This window comes from Apis mellifera, linkage group LG3, assembly GCF_003254395.2.
Source record: "Apis mellifera strain DH4 linkage group LG3, Amel_HAv3.1, whole genome shotgun sequence".
Classification (NCBI taxonomy): domain Eukaryota; kingdom Metazoa; phylum Arthropoda; class Insecta; order Hymenoptera; family Apidae; genus Apis; species Apis mellifera.
The window spans coordinates 11,903,651-11,919,798 of NC_037640.1; the positions used below are offsets into that span (position 1 = coordinate 11,903,651).

General features: G+C 31.0%; 1 long non-coding RNA gene across 1 annotated transcript; it reads right to left on the minus strand.

The window, feature by feature from the left end:
* Positions 1-11,656: 11,656 nt before the first annotated feature.
* Positions 11,657-14,359, minus strand: LOC113218676. Its single transcript, XR_003304456.1, has 2 exons — positions 12,575-14,359; positions 11,657-12,217 (listed from the first exon to the last, which is right to left on the minus strand). It is a non-coding gene; the product is annotated as an uncharacterized LOC113218676 (long non-coding RNA).
* Positions 14,360-16,148: the final 1,789 nt, after the last annotated feature.

Consider the following 16,148-nt stretch of genomic DNA (forward strand, 5'->3'; position numbering starts at 1 on the left):
ATTCGTTAATTTTAATTAATATTATTATTTGAACAAACATTTCAAAAAAATATTAAATAATAATTCGTTTCGTAGCCGATATATTTCGAGCAATTTTATCTTAGGACAAATTCGAAAAATTGACATTTATCGCGGCCGAAAAAAGTATTTCCAGCGACCTGTCGGTTTTATCCTCGAATTCAAAGGGCTAAACGGTCGATTTACAACCAGACAGGCGTTGCATTCGAAAGTAGAGAATATTTTTGCCGGTGGATCTCGGTTGGTGGGGCACAGTTGGTTGGCACAGAGAATTCGAAATCGACGATTTCAAGTGTCGTGTCCTAGTGCTGGTATCCGTTGGTTTAACAATACTTCCCTCTATCTCCCTTTCTTTCTCTCTCTCTCTCTCCCTCGTCTCTGATCTCTCTGTTCTTCAGGCATGCCGTATTGATCGAACGAACACAAGCAGTCGGAGGAACTCGGTGTTGGACTTCCATATATACTACACACACACACATATGTGTTCTGGTTCCGGTACCCGAATTATGTAGCCGCACACTCGTGTAGAGGCATTTAAAGTTTTAGATATATATAAATTAGATTTTTTTCTCGAATAATTTTTAATAAGAAATTTTAATTTTTATTAGGATTCATTTCTACGAGACAACGGTAAATTATATTATTTTCTTGAATTGCTCATGATTTTTAAAAAATGCAAATCGTTACTATACGTTTCGAAAGTCAAATGTTACATTATTTTAACATATCGATGAATATGCGATTTGACGTGGTTTATGGATAATGGTGAAAATAGAAGGAAAATACATCGTAATTAAATTTAATGTATCGTAAGTCAGACATATATATATGTATATATTATTACATTAATTTTAATTTCAGATTCTATGTCAAACGTACGTATGAATATTGATGTAGATATCAATTTTTTATTTTATACGAGAATAACGTAAGTCTGGACCTTTAAATATATTAATTAATGTACAGAAACAAAATCGATTGAATACAAAGACTTTAGAAATTCTAGCGTGGTAAAGGTCGAACGTAGTTTAGCATTGAATTGCTTATTTCGATTTCTGAAAAGTGACAATCATAATATTTTTTAAAGATAAATTAAATAATTTTTGTAGGATTTTTAATTTTTTTCAATCGATAATTTAAATTAATTTAATAATTCAATTTTTTCGTTTTATCTACTTTTCATTGCATCATGTATAAAAAAGTAATTAAGATTTATTTTATTCTTAATTAATTTTCAATAATTACGAATAATAATGTAATAATTAAATATATCGACTGAGAGAATTTTTTTTTCTTAAATAATTTTTGTAGGATTTTTAATTTTTTTCAATAATTTAATTTAATTTAATAGTTCAATTTTTTCGTCTTATCTACTTTTCATTGCATCGTGTATAAAAAAGTAATTAAAATTTTATTCTTAATTAATTTTCAATAATTACGAATAATAATGTAATAATTAGATATATCGACTGAGAGAATTTTTTTTTCTAGATCAGCGATCACTCGAAATATCAGAACGCAGAAATGTCACTTATTTGCGTCACTGAACTAGTTTTATGTAGAATTAAAAAAAAAAAAAAAAAAAAAAAAATCGTTTCTCGTTCGTTTAATACCGTTTCATGTCCCATATTCGGAACATTATTGTCTTTATGACAAACGAACGTCACAGAGATACGATAGAGGCAGCAACGATTTAATATTCTACGGTTAAATCATTTCATCTATGTGACGTATCGTTTTAAGTATCTATTTATTCTTTTCGATGTATATGTACATCCTCTTTGATACATTACAATGTACATTTGACATTATTTTTAATTATTACGATACGTGCATATATTTATACAAAATGTTACTTAATAAATTTTAAATTTCATATTCATTATTATTATAGAAAAAAAAATACTTGTGTATTTATAAAATTCGGTTAATTAAAATTATTGTAAGTAAACTGTTCCATATATCGACAAACGAGAAAATATCGCGTGATTGTAACGCTCACTTTTCGCACGATCGTTTCACGATAATCAAATACGAACACATCGCATTAAATTCTTCTAAATACTTCTCACGAAATCTCGATGAGCTCTCGCTCTTGAAGTAAAGTCGCGACCGATATTATCGAACCGAAGCGTGACTATTATTACTTAGGCTTATTTGAACGACGCGCGCTTGACCGGTAATGTCGTCACGGAAATATTCGCGTTATGCGCGCGCCATTAACCTCCGGGCCGCTTGCTCGATTTTCATGGTAAGCAAAGTGTCGGTTGTTTCGTGCTCGACCACGAGTGGCACCGCTTGTTAAAAACGCTCTTTCGCCCGTGGTGTACCGCCGGGCGACTGACACCGATTTCTTTGAGCGAAAAAAAAAAAGAGATCGCCGGGGTGTTTTAGACAGAATTTTAAATTTTACGACGAGATAACGATCGATCAACGGAACGAGGTGAAGATAGAGGGTTCGTAAAGTTTTTTCTTGCATACATTTTCCCATCCTTTGCATAACGAGAGTGTATTTTTTTGGTTAAGTTAGGTTAGGTAAGATCTTTTTCGGTTAAATAAGTGCGATTAAATTATGGATAATTTAGAGACGAGTCTTCTCGATTTTTTTGAACGAGAATATGAATAAAAATAAAAATGATTAAACAATGATTTTTTTTAATGAAACGGAACGTTAGATTAGATTAATAATAATGTATAATAATGTACATGAGAATAGAATTTCGCCTTTCGCTTTTTTCTTGCATAAATAACGATATAATGAATTTCTTTTCGGTTGAACACAATCGACTTCTAAATAATTTAAACTCGCATCTTTTAATTGAAAAATTTCTAGTCTTCCCTGCAAAAAAAATTGTTGTGCAAATAATTTCGTATGTTAATTCTACTTCTCATGAATTATGCTTAGATTTCTTGTTTTTGTGAAATAGAGGAGATCGTTAAACGTGGAACTGGTCAGGAATGCCAGAAGAGTTTTTATAAAAACATTTACTTAATATTGGATTTCTACTCGGAAATTTAATTTTCTTCTGCCAGGCTTGCTCTTTAATTGCGCGTTTCAACTGTTCATCGGATCGCAATACATTTCTTTCGATGCGTTCAATAATTCATTTCTAAAGTTTTCCAAAGATAGAACGGTACAATTAATGTTTCCATTCCTTCTTCTGCGTTGCTGCGACGATCATTATATTCAATTATTAAATTCATAAATCACAAGTGCATAAAGGAGACAATACAGCGTGACAATCGTATATAATAGATTGCATACGTCGTCGTATTTACGAACTTACTAAAATACCTTTATTTATGGAAGATCGAATGTTCGCCTCTGGAGATCTCGTTCCTCCTCCCCCCGAGGAAATGCACAGGGGGATCAAAGATGCCCCAGATGTCTGCACGACTAACGGCTCCATTAATTGCCATGAGCTTCAGATTTACGATACGTGGCCGACTAAAGAGGCCGGTTAAAGTGATGTACTTACGAAATTGGCAATTTTCGATGATTACAAATTTTTTTGCCAAAATTTGACAAACGTTAATTGTAATAATTATTTTATACAAAAATACTTTCGAAATATTCTTTTCAAAGAAATTTTCAATTCTTTATTAAAATTCACAAAGTATATTCAATTTTCAATATAATTAAAACCTGATGATTATTTTATACAAAAATATTTTCGAAATATTTTTTTCAAAGAAATTTTCAATTCTTTATTAAAATTCACAAAGTATATTCAACTTTAAATTTTAAACTTTATATAAATAATAAATAATTTAATCTTCTTCTTGTAAAAAAAAAAAATTAGAAGTTTTGTCGATCTTTTACAAATCATCGTACTTTTTCCATCTTGGACGAAATAGGACGATGCAACTTTCGCTCGTTTAGCATGAAAGTTTAGCGAATCTGTGAATACACAAATGTGTACACACGGTGGCCCTTGGACGGAAACTTGCGGGTCGAAAGCCAGGCCAGTATTTCCGGCTTGTTTGCGAAACACCCAACTAACGGCCATTTATCTCGTCTCGCTTAAAGCCGCCATGGAATCATGTGCAACTTTTCCTTCGTGTCTCGCCACCGATTGATTCGTATCCCTGCACCTGCACTCGCGTGTGCGTACACGCGACTGCATGCATGCACCTGCCACGTGAAAGGAATCTCGAGAAAAGTTCTTTCGCGGTGTGACTAACGTGCTGTTCGCGAAACAAATACAAGTCGAAGTTCGACGGATAAATTGAGAAAGATGCGAAACATGGAAAAATGCATGGTTTTTGGAAGTTTTTCAAATTTCGAAAGTTGCATTGGAAATGTACGTGGTTTTGAAATTTTTCATATTTTGAAAAAATGCATGATTTTGGAAGTTAAAAAAAAATATTCGGTTTTGGAAATTTAGGTTTTTCAAATTTCTAAAAATATATGGTTTTCAAAATTTTCAAATTTTGAAAAAAATGGTTTAGATTTTTTCGCACATTGGAAAAATTTTCAAAAATAGTTTTGAAAATTTTTAAATTTTGAAAAAAATGGTTTAAATATTTTCATACTTTGAAAAAATTTTCAAATTTCCAAAAGTATAATTTTGAAAATTTTGAAAAAAATAGTTTAAATGTTTTTTCATACTTTGGAAAAATTTTCAAATTTCCAAAGGTATAGTTTTGAAAATTTTCAAATTTTGAAAAAATGCATGATTTTGGAAATTGTCAAAAAAAAAAATACTCAGTTTTTAAAATTTATTTTTTCAAATTTTTAAAAATACATAGTAATATCATTTTGTATATCAAAATTTATAATAAATTTATAATTTTGTATATTAAAATTTATAATATCAAAATTTCAAATTTTGAAAAAAATGCATAACTTTAGAAATTGTCGAAAAAAAATATTTGGTTTTGGAAATTAAGTTTTTCAAATTTCTAAAAGTACATAGTAATATAATTTTGAAAATTTTCAAATTTTGAAAAGAATGCATGATTTTAGAAATTGTCGAAAAAAAACTTATACTTGGTTTTGGAAATTTAAGTTTTTCAAATTTTGAAAAAAATGGTTTAGATATTTTTACTTTGGAAAAATTTTCAAATTTCCAAAAATATAGTTTTGGAAATTTTGAAAAAATGCATGATTTTGGAAGTTGTCAAAAAAAAATACTTGGTTTTGAAAATTTTCAAATTTTGAAAAAAATGGTTTAGATGTTTTCACACTTTGGAAAAATTTCCAAAGATATAGTTATGAAAATTTTCAAATTTTGAAAAAATGCATGGTTTTGAAAGTTGTCTAACTTTGGAAAAATATTTGGTTTTGAAAATTTTCAAATTTCGAAAAAATACATGGTTTAGATATTTTCACACTTTGAAAAAATAATTTTCAAATTTCCAAAAATACATGGAAACATATATGGTTTTTTAAATTTTGGAAAAAACGCATAGTTTTGGAAATTTTCGAACTTCGAAAAAATATATTTTTGGAAATCACCTTTGACGAAAAAAGAAAGTGTAAGAAAATCGATTTCTAGATATCATTCCCGATCGAAAATTTTAAAAACTATATTTTACGTGCACCGACTTTATTAATCTCGATATTATTCGTGAAGAGATAACTTGGATTAAACCCTCTCGACCTCGAGAGGCGAAGAGACTCGCTTCCCTGAACGAAGAACACCCTGTTCCGGAATACCGGGAACTGGGTCGAATCTAGCGGATACAAGAAGCACTAGCGAGGGTGGCTTCGACAAAGGGAGCGATTCTTTTGAATACCTTATATATATATATATATATATAAAGCCTAGGGTGTGTCTTTATCACACTATAAAATCGTTCGAAATTTCTCGAAGTGAAATTCCGAAGAAACTGACGTTCTTGATCTTCCAAGAAAATTACATAGCAAAAAAATATACATCGAAGATGTCATCCGTTATTTCGTTTTGTCACCATTTTAAAACATTCCATATTACCGCGTATTATATCTAGGAAATATCACTTCTAACCTTATGTTAGCCAAAGTTGGTCAAGTGAGTGGAGAGGATCGTTCGAGAGGATTCTCAATGGGGTGCTGTGTATTTACACTGTTCCCCAGTAAGTTGATTGCACAGTGTATTACTTAATCGAGAGATCGAAAGGAACGAAGATGAGGTGTATACGAGAGAAGAAGATGGAAAGACGAGTGAGAAACGCGCTCTAGCGGTCTCACGAGAGGAAAGACGGATTGGTACGGTGTGATGATGGATAACAATGATGGATAAAGAAAACGAAGAAAGTGAGTCTAACAAGGAAAGAGTAAAGTGACAGGATCGTGGTTAAAAAAAAAAAAAAAAGCTACACATATATGAATATGGCAAGTGTTAATACTATCGTTAAACAACGATCAAGAGAATCGAAGGACAAACGAGAATGTACGACGCGTGGGCGCAGTTCGGTTTTCAACCCACGTGCAACCACGATTACCATCGTGCCACGTGCATTGTCGCGTATACCGAGGGGCGCCACCATAGATCTCTCGTTACGATGGAATTCACGATGGATTTTTCTCCTTTCGATACCGATTTTTATTAAGGTTAGCGGAATATAATATAGATTTTCGTTTTATATATTCTATTCTTATCTTTCTGAATATTTCGAACAAATTTTTCGATTTCTAAATATTCTAATCAGTTTTCTATTATCGACAGGTTAAACTAAGTTAGGTTAGGATTGCATATAACGCTTTCCAAACGCAAGCGTAACGATTAACGATATAGGATTTTTGTAAATCGGATAATTATTACGTGTATACACATATATATTATAAATTTTTCTTCTACGACCGTATCCATCGAGAAATATTGCGCAGCGATATAGAGAGCCATCGGATATTTGCAAATAGAAAGTTGATACGTACGACGATTGCCACGCTATCTGTATACTTCACAGAGGTGAGTGAAGTGTAAGTGGATAAATACTGCGCGTAACATTTGCATTTGAATCGTGTAAAACATGTTCGTAAATTCTTGCGTCATTCTAACAACGTTTTATTCCACGATTGATGATTTATAACCAGTTAATTACCACGATGAATAAAATAATCCAAACTTTGAAAGAAAAAAAAAAAAAAAAAAAAAAAAAAAAGTCGTAGAAACGAGTGGAAATTTTACATATCTCTCCACAACTATTTCACACAGGGGGCAACATTAGTTTCTCTTTCATCTTCGTTTCCAAGGAGTAAAAACTTGCCAGAGTGTGCATAAAATTGTTCTCGAGTTAGAAGGGAGTCTAATTAACGCGAGCGGTAGCACATGATGTTTTCATCGCAGTTTAAAAACCGTAAAAAAACTCTCCTCGCAGACCTCGCGTCTGGTGGAAAAGGTCGAGGGAACGACTGCGTTCAAGATATGGTACACGTAATTTCATCTTTTCGCTTCTTTTTTCTTCTCTCTCTCTCTCTCTCTCTCTCTCTCTCTCTCTCTCTCTCTCTCTCTCTCTCTCACTCTCATTCTTTCTTTCATATCTTTTTCCATAGTATTTCCATTAACGAGGAGAAAACGTGGAACCCGAAACGAAAGTGAATGTTTATTTTTCAAATCATTCGATCAATCTTCATTCTTTTCTACAATTTGTACACGAAATCCAATAACGTTGAAATTAATCGATTAATTCAACATTATACATTCTATTCAATTTATATATTATACACAGTGTTCCAAAAAAAATTGGAACATTAGTATTCTCGAGGTAATTTTGCGACGAACTTTCGTTAACTAGTTATTAACAAAAAGTACTGGCCAATCACGGAGCGCGTAGCCTAGTCGAGTCGCGCGCATCGGTTGGTTATACGTTACCGATCGAGCACGAACGAATCCAAGCAATATACTAGAGGAAAATACGTTGAATAAAATTGAACGAATATTTTTCTATCGATAAAAAAATTCGTATCGCGAACAAATATAACACTTTGTTGTTTTGAACGAAAATTCGTGTAAAATATTGATTGAAATTATTTAAAAAATCTTTCAGTTTATTCTTTCAATTGGATATTCCAACAACACTCTATATATTCGCTCTCTAAGCGAAAAAATTTATTCGGCATCAGATTCGTTTCTTAATTTTTTCCAAAGTGGCTCGAAGTTTGGGAATTATTATCTCGCAAGTATCGAAGATAAGTTTGCTCGAAAAGTTCGACACGGTTGATTTTACGGCCCATTAGAATTTTGTTGGCAGAGGAATAAAGCAACCGTTTGATGGAAACGCGTGAAAGGGAGGGGCGGGGCGGGGCGAGGCGGTGTTCATTCCGCCTCGCGAAATGATTTCTTGGAAGCAAAAGTGGTGGAGGGTAACGAGGTAAACAGGCTCAAACGAAGTTACAGCGTTCGCCACGAGGGGGAAAGTTCAACGAACGCTTCCTTTTACGATTCAATTTCTGTTTACTCGCGTTCTACTCGAGCCTCCCGGATGAAAGAAAGAATGTGGGTCGGTTGTAGGATTGGTGAAGCGGTTAGATCACGATTCATCGACCCTCGTTTCGAAAAATTATACAAATAATAACAGAGATTCCCGTTTCAAAGTATATAATAAACAAACTAACCAATTTCATCAAATTTACATTTTTCTCACCGTTCTCGTTCCATCATTTTTCCTTCTCATTATTATATCCTGTAACAATTAAAAATTACTTCTAATTAATTTTTTCCTTCAAAATTATTCTAAATTTATACACTATCCATTACTCTTCGATAAATTTTAACGTTAAAATCCAAAGTTCAAGAAATTCGTTTAAATCGCAATATTTCGTCGCGAATGAAAATTAAATTAAATTCGATTCCAAGAAACGATTATATAACACTCGATCAATATTCAACTTGCGGGAAAATCTCCTCCGCCGCGAATTGATCGGTAAAGAGATCATCGGGGAGGCGGTATGACGGTCCGGAAGGGATGAAAGGGTTTGGATACGATCGGCAAACCCATCGATTCGCCTCGATCGAGCGGCCAAGCGTATTTAGAGCACGTCAAGCACAGCGCAGCATCCTCGAAACGGTGCCTACCACTTAGGCCGCATCCGGCGTTGCAAGTGCAAGACAGGCGTTCGACGGATGAAGAAGAAGAAGAGGAGGAGGAGGAGGAGGAGGAGGAGGAGGAGGAGGAGGAGGAGGAGGAGGAGGTCTTTGCCCGCCGCTCTAATGGCGGATGTACGCGACTTTCCCCTAATTTACGTCAATTGGCGAGACACGGATGCCAGCTTGAGAATAGAAAGAGGAACGCGCGGGAGGAGGAGGGGAGGAGCGTGGAGGACGAGGAATGGCCGCGTCGCGTGATAAATTGAAATTGCTATCACTGTGGCGGTCTTGATATTCTGACATCAGCGTGTATATTATGTAATGCACGCTCACTGTTGCACTTGGAACGCGTGGTTCGAGCTCTCTGATGACCGATGCTGCCCGCGGCCACGCGGAAACGCGCCAATAACGTCATCGTTGAGAAATCGGATCGGAGAAGACGAGGGAAGAAATGTCTCGTGATATTTCGTCGCGCGCTATTATATATATATATAATCTGCCGGGAAAAATGGGCAGAGAGTTTTATTAGAAAAGTAAAAAAGTAAATTTTATTAAAAAGTAAATTTTATTAGAAAAATAAAAAAATGTTAGTGAGTATATATATGTATATGAGTGTATATATTTTTAGGTGTAATTTTAGGGAATGAAATTGAAAGATTGGTGGCAAGTATTTAGGTATTTTTAAATTTAAGTTTCATGAGAATATAGAAATTGAAAATTTGTGAAAAATTTATTTTTTATTTAAATGTTTTTAGTAGTGTGGAGTTTAGTATGTTTTACACGAATATTATGAGAAATTAATATTTGATTAGATTTTTAGATACGGCAGTTTAAAATTATATTTATATGAATCAAGTATCAAAAATTGGTATTTGAAATATTTTTAGGTAATATGATTGGATATCATATTTATATGAATCAAATATCAAAAATTAGTATTTGAAGTATTTTTAGATGTGAATATGATTAGATATCATATTCATATGGATCAAATATCAAAAATTAGTATTTGAAGTATTTTTAGATAATGTGATTGGATATCATATTTATATAAATCAAAATTAGTATTTGAAGTATTTTTAGATTTAACAATATTATTTTAGATCATATTTGATCTATGATCATTATTATATGAATCAAGTATCAAAAATTAGTATATGAAGTATTTTTAGATGTGAATATGATTAGATATCATATTCATATGAATCAAGTATCAAAATTAGTATTTGAATTAGTATTTTTAAAAATTAGTATTTTTAAATGTGATAATATTATTTTAGATTATATTTATATGAATCAAATATCAAAAATTACATTCAAAGTATTTTTAAATGTAATAATATTATTTTAGATCATATTCATATGAATTAAATATTAAAAATTAATATTTGAAGTATTTTTAGATAATATGATTAGATCATATTTGTATGAATCAAATATTAAAAATTAATATTTGAAGTATTTTTAGATAATATGATTAGATCATATTCATATGGATCAAATATCAAAAATTAGTATTTGAAGTATTTTTAGATAATGTGATTGGATATCATATTTATATGAATCAAAATTAGTATTTAAAGTATTTTTAGATTTAACAATATTATTTTAGATCATATTTATATGATCATTATTATATGAAAATATCAAAAATTAGTATTTGAAGTATTTTTAGATATGATAATATTATTTAAGATTATATTTATACAAATCAAATATAAAAAATTAGTATTTAAAGTATTTTTAGATGTGATAATATGATTAGATATCATTCATATGAATCAAGTATTAAAAATTAGTATTTGAAGTATTTTTAGATGTGATAATATTATTTTAGATTGATATACATATGAATCAAAAATTAATATTTAAAGTATTTTTAGATGTGATAATATTATTTTAGATTTATATAGTATTAAAAGTATTATATAGTATTATATTTTTAAATGTAATAATATTATTTTAGATCATATTTATATGAATCAAATATCAAAAATTAGTATTTAAAGTATTTTTAGATATGATAATATTATTTATGATTATATTTATACAAATCAAATATAAAAAATTAGTATTTAAAGCATTTTTAGATAATATGATTAGATATCATATTCATCATGAATCAAGTATCAAAAATTAGTATTTGAAATATTTTTAGATGTGATAATATGATTAGATCATATGATTCATATGAATCAAATATCAAAAATTAGTATTTGAATATTTTTAAATGTAATAATGTAATATAATTAAATCATATTCGAATCGAATAATTTCGCGCGAAGAATTATGAAGAATTAATATTCGAATATTTTTAGATCGGATAACGTGATTAGATCATATTCATACGAATCGAATATTTGAATATTTTTAAATTTCGCGCGAATATTATGAAATATTAACGTGCAGATTAAAATCATATTCATGCGAATCAATAATAAATAAAAAATTAATATTTGAACATAATTATATCCGATAGATTAAACATTTCAAAAAAAAAACTAATAAATATTTTCATGCTTTTTAGATGTGCGAATAGAATTGAATGTCATAAAAAAATTAACAAATATCTGGATACTCACTTTTAAGCGTGGCATACGAGTGAAAAAAAAAAAAATAGCAAATAATATTCAGATAAATTTTTTTATTTCCACAATTATAATTAAATATAATTTATTTATCCGTCGAGAGAATATTCCCTTCCAATTGTGCGTAATAAAACTTTTCGCGTGTAAAACTTTCTCGCCTGAACACAAATCTTTCCATCCGAGGGTCGGATCTCCGGCCCTGTTTCACAGGAAAAATAAAAATGCTAAATTGGATAATAAGGATCGGTAGGATCCCAAGAATTACCAATTTAAATGAGAGGAAAAGTTTAAAAATTCCACGTGTAAAAATAAGGGAGTGGGTGTTGTTACTTGAGAAAGGGGGTCAAGGCAAGACGAGGGGGGAGGGGGGTCCTTTCGCAAGGGGTGACCACGGGGCTCGATGGGATCGATTTCAACACAAGCCTCTTCATCTTCGATAAAAATTAACTCGCATCACGGAAGAAGCTTCGCTCCCAACCACGCTTGTTAAACATACCTGGCACGAGCCCGATGAAAAATTGCATGCGATCACCGTATATAACGATGACTGCATTAGGCAAGACGTATAGGAACGGTACATCACGTCCAGCTTATATCCTGCAAGGAAAACCAACTATCAAATTTGCACGATCAAAATTTATCGCTCACATCACTTATCGAAGTCGGATTAATTATTTACGAAAAGATATTATCCGTCCTGATGATTTTTTCAAACGTTCTCAAGATCGTATTGTTCTAAAATAAATCGTTTCTTCGAATCAGTTTAAGTTAGGTTAGGTCGTCATCGTTGCCAGATTAAGAAAATTAACCTAAAGCTAAATGTCTGAAATGTCGTTAAAACAGTTAAATGAATTTTTATTTAATTTCTGGTTTCGCGATTAGGTTAAATCGATAATTATTTTAATAAACGGATTCGAAAGATTTATTCAATAATAATTTTTTCTAAATATTTACCAAAAGAGAGAAAGATCGCCGTCCGCCGAAATCAGTCTCAGCCGTTTAGTTCGTAAGAAGCCCGCTGTTCCGCGCTGAAAATAACTTTTTGCCATTCGAGCAAGCTCCCCTCGGTTCTCATGAGCACGCATATGGCGAACCGTTGTTGGAACGTTAATAACCAAAGGAACACACGTGTACGCGTATCCCACTACACGTACCTCTCTCTCTCTTTTTCCATCCTTTGTTTTTCGACGGTATTAGATCCCGTTAGCGACTTTGTATGCCATATGGAAATCTCGCGCGAGCCTTCGCGCAGCTCATCGTTATGCATTTCTTCGTGCACGGGGAGGACAATGCCATCTTGGAATGCGCGATCCGCTGCCTTCGATTCGACTCCTATTTATCAAACCTCTCCGCGGTTGGCATCGATATTTTCTTCTTGACCGACGTCACTTCCTTTTCAACTCTAGAGAGAGCGATTAGAATTCTTATGAAATTCGTATGGAGAAGAATTTATGATTTTTAATTTACTTTCAAAAATTTTCAAAATATTGATTAGATATATTGTCAAAATATATTAATTAGATATCTTTCATACGAATTTCATAGGAATTCTAATCGCTAATCAAAATTGTAAGGAAAGTGATGTCGGTCAAGAAGAAAACATCGATGCCAATAAATATATGTATATATATATACGATAAAACGATCAAAATAAATTGTGAATCTTATGCGTATATGTATATAAAAGTATATATGTTAAAAGAAATGGGAAGGATAATGAGTAAAAGTACGATATTTAACGGCGCATTTAACGTCACCTTTCGATTCCTCGGCGTGAATTCATTGAAATACGAGACTCGCTAATGGCAACCGAGTTAACATAGGAGCATGTCGCATATCGATCGCGCGATTAGAGCGAACTTCAAACGTGTTTAAGCGGTTTAAACCTACGATCGATTTCGAAAGGGTTGTTAGCCTTATTTGACACGTCAATTGCCGGAGAAATGTTAAGAGATTGTATCGAAGAATCAACGTTCCAGGTCTGTACGTGCTTTACTTCATTAACTAGAACTTTGGAAGATTGTATTTCAATTTTGTGGCGGTGTAATATAATCGATCGATACTTACGGAAATAATCCGTTTAATAAGAAAGTTTCTAGAATTTAAATATATTTAATTTTCTACATTTAATATTTTCGTGAGTTAAACGTTAATTTTTATTAACCTACAGCGCAAGGTGTTACGTATGTATATACAGGAAATTCCAAAAGTAAACGATCCATCTACTATTGCTATCTTTATGGCCAATTAAACGAACGTGCATATAAATTTTCCATTTTTATTATACCTTTCGATTAAGCGAAATTTCTCCGTGTTCGACAATTTTCTTGGATTACAAAAATAAAAAGTATACTCGGCCTAGACCGAGTAGAAGGTGAACGGTGAATATTTTACGGCGAAGGAAAATTGTTTTCGCAGCTGTATCGCGAGCGAAAACAAATCTCGATTACTCGGGGCATAGTACGCGTTCCAACGTAAACGAGTCACTAAATTTGGACATCCTGTAAGGATAGACTTCCGTTCTCCGAACCTGCCGCTCGTAATTCACCAAGATAAATATTATAAATGTTTCCACGAATTTTCTCCCTCGTTCACTCACCCCCTCTCTTCCTTACCATAGAAGGGTAAGAATTTTTTTTTTCTCTCATATTAACCTTACGGAAATAAACAAGTCAAAATGTATCTTGAAAGGTGACTGGACGAATCGAGGGGAAAAAATAAAATTATTACCATAGAGAGAGGTGAGAATTTTTTTTTTTTAATATTATAGAAATAAATAAATCAAAAAGTGTGGCCAAGCGAATCAACTACGAGTATAAAAACTTTGTTTACGTTCCATTTGGAATTCATTCACGCAGGTTCAATTTCCATTTTCAAATTCGATTTAAAAAAAATATCTCGCGACGAATTTTGAAATAACATTATTATAAAAATATTTTAATCGCAACAATTGCTACAACGATGGATATTCTTATGGCCGCAATTCCAAAATTAATAATTCGAGTTACCTTCGTTCGGTATAAAGACTCGGTGGGCAACGATCGATCGATTCCGTCCTTATTTAATGGTCGCGAGTACCACGCGCTTCCCACGCGCGATTTTCCTTTCTTCTTCTGCCTTTCTCGTTCGGCCTTGGAACGGCGGCAGCTACTGTCGTGCTCCGTCCTGTCCCCAGCTACCGCCCCCGCGTTTCAACCAGGAAAATTGATCGATCATTTCCACGCGTCCAGCACGCAAGCCCCGTGACATTGGAAAACGCTTTTAAACGGTTATTCTCCCGACCAGTGGTTTTCGATGGACGCGCACCGGCTGTTTCATTTGGCCTCGATTACTTCCCTCGCATCGTTCGGCCATAATGCGTCGCGTCCTCTATGTATGTTTTCGTATACATATATTTTAGAAATTATGGATTTATGTATTTTTTTTTTCTTATTTATTTATCGTGTTCTCGATTCATAAAACGTTTCATGTATATTTTCGTATACGCATATTTTAGAAATTATGGATTTTTGTATTTTTTTTTAAAATTTTTTTATCGTGTTCCCAATTCACAAAATCCTGTATGTTTCGTATATATTTTAAAAATTAAATATATAGATTTATATATATTTTTTGTGTCATATTTTCCATTCATATATGTTTTGTATATATTTTAAAAATTATTGTAGATTTATTTTTTTTGTATCATATTCTCCATTCACAAAGAACTCTATATATATTTTTTTTTGTTTTTCATTCAAAATATTTTATATATGTTTTGTATACGTTTTAAAAATTATCATAGATTTATATATCTTTTTGAATCTTATTCTATTAATATTTTTTTTATTAGAATCGATTATCATTTAGTGCAGAATATTTTCTGTACTATTTGGAAATTAAACTAAATTTAAATTTTTTGAAATCTTTTATTAGTATTTTTAAAATTTTATTAATGTCATCAAATCCTTCATTCGAATGTATATACTCTAAAAATTATCTAGATCTTTTTTGGATCTTATTTCTAGACTTATTCTTGCTTTTTATTGTGTAAAAAAATTTTAATTTTGGAAAGTCAATGGTTCATTGATACATATAATAATAATATAATATAATTATATAAATAATAATTAAATTTATATATGTATATATACTAAAAAAAAAATTTTGAATTTATACTAATATAAATAATATATATAATTATATGAATAATAAGTTTTTTTGTTTATAAAATTTAAATTTGTTTATTATTTATATATATATAATAATAATTATATAAATAATATATTAATAATTAAATTTATATATGTATATATACCAAAAAAAAATTTTGAATTTATACTAATAAATAATAAATAATAAATAATAATAAATAATAAATAATAAATAATAAATAATAAATAATAATAAATAATAAATAATAAATAATAAATAATAAATAATAAATAATAAATAATAAATAATAAATAATAATAAATAATAAATAATAAATAATAATAAATAATAAATAATAATAAATAATAAATAATAATAAATAGTAAATAATAAA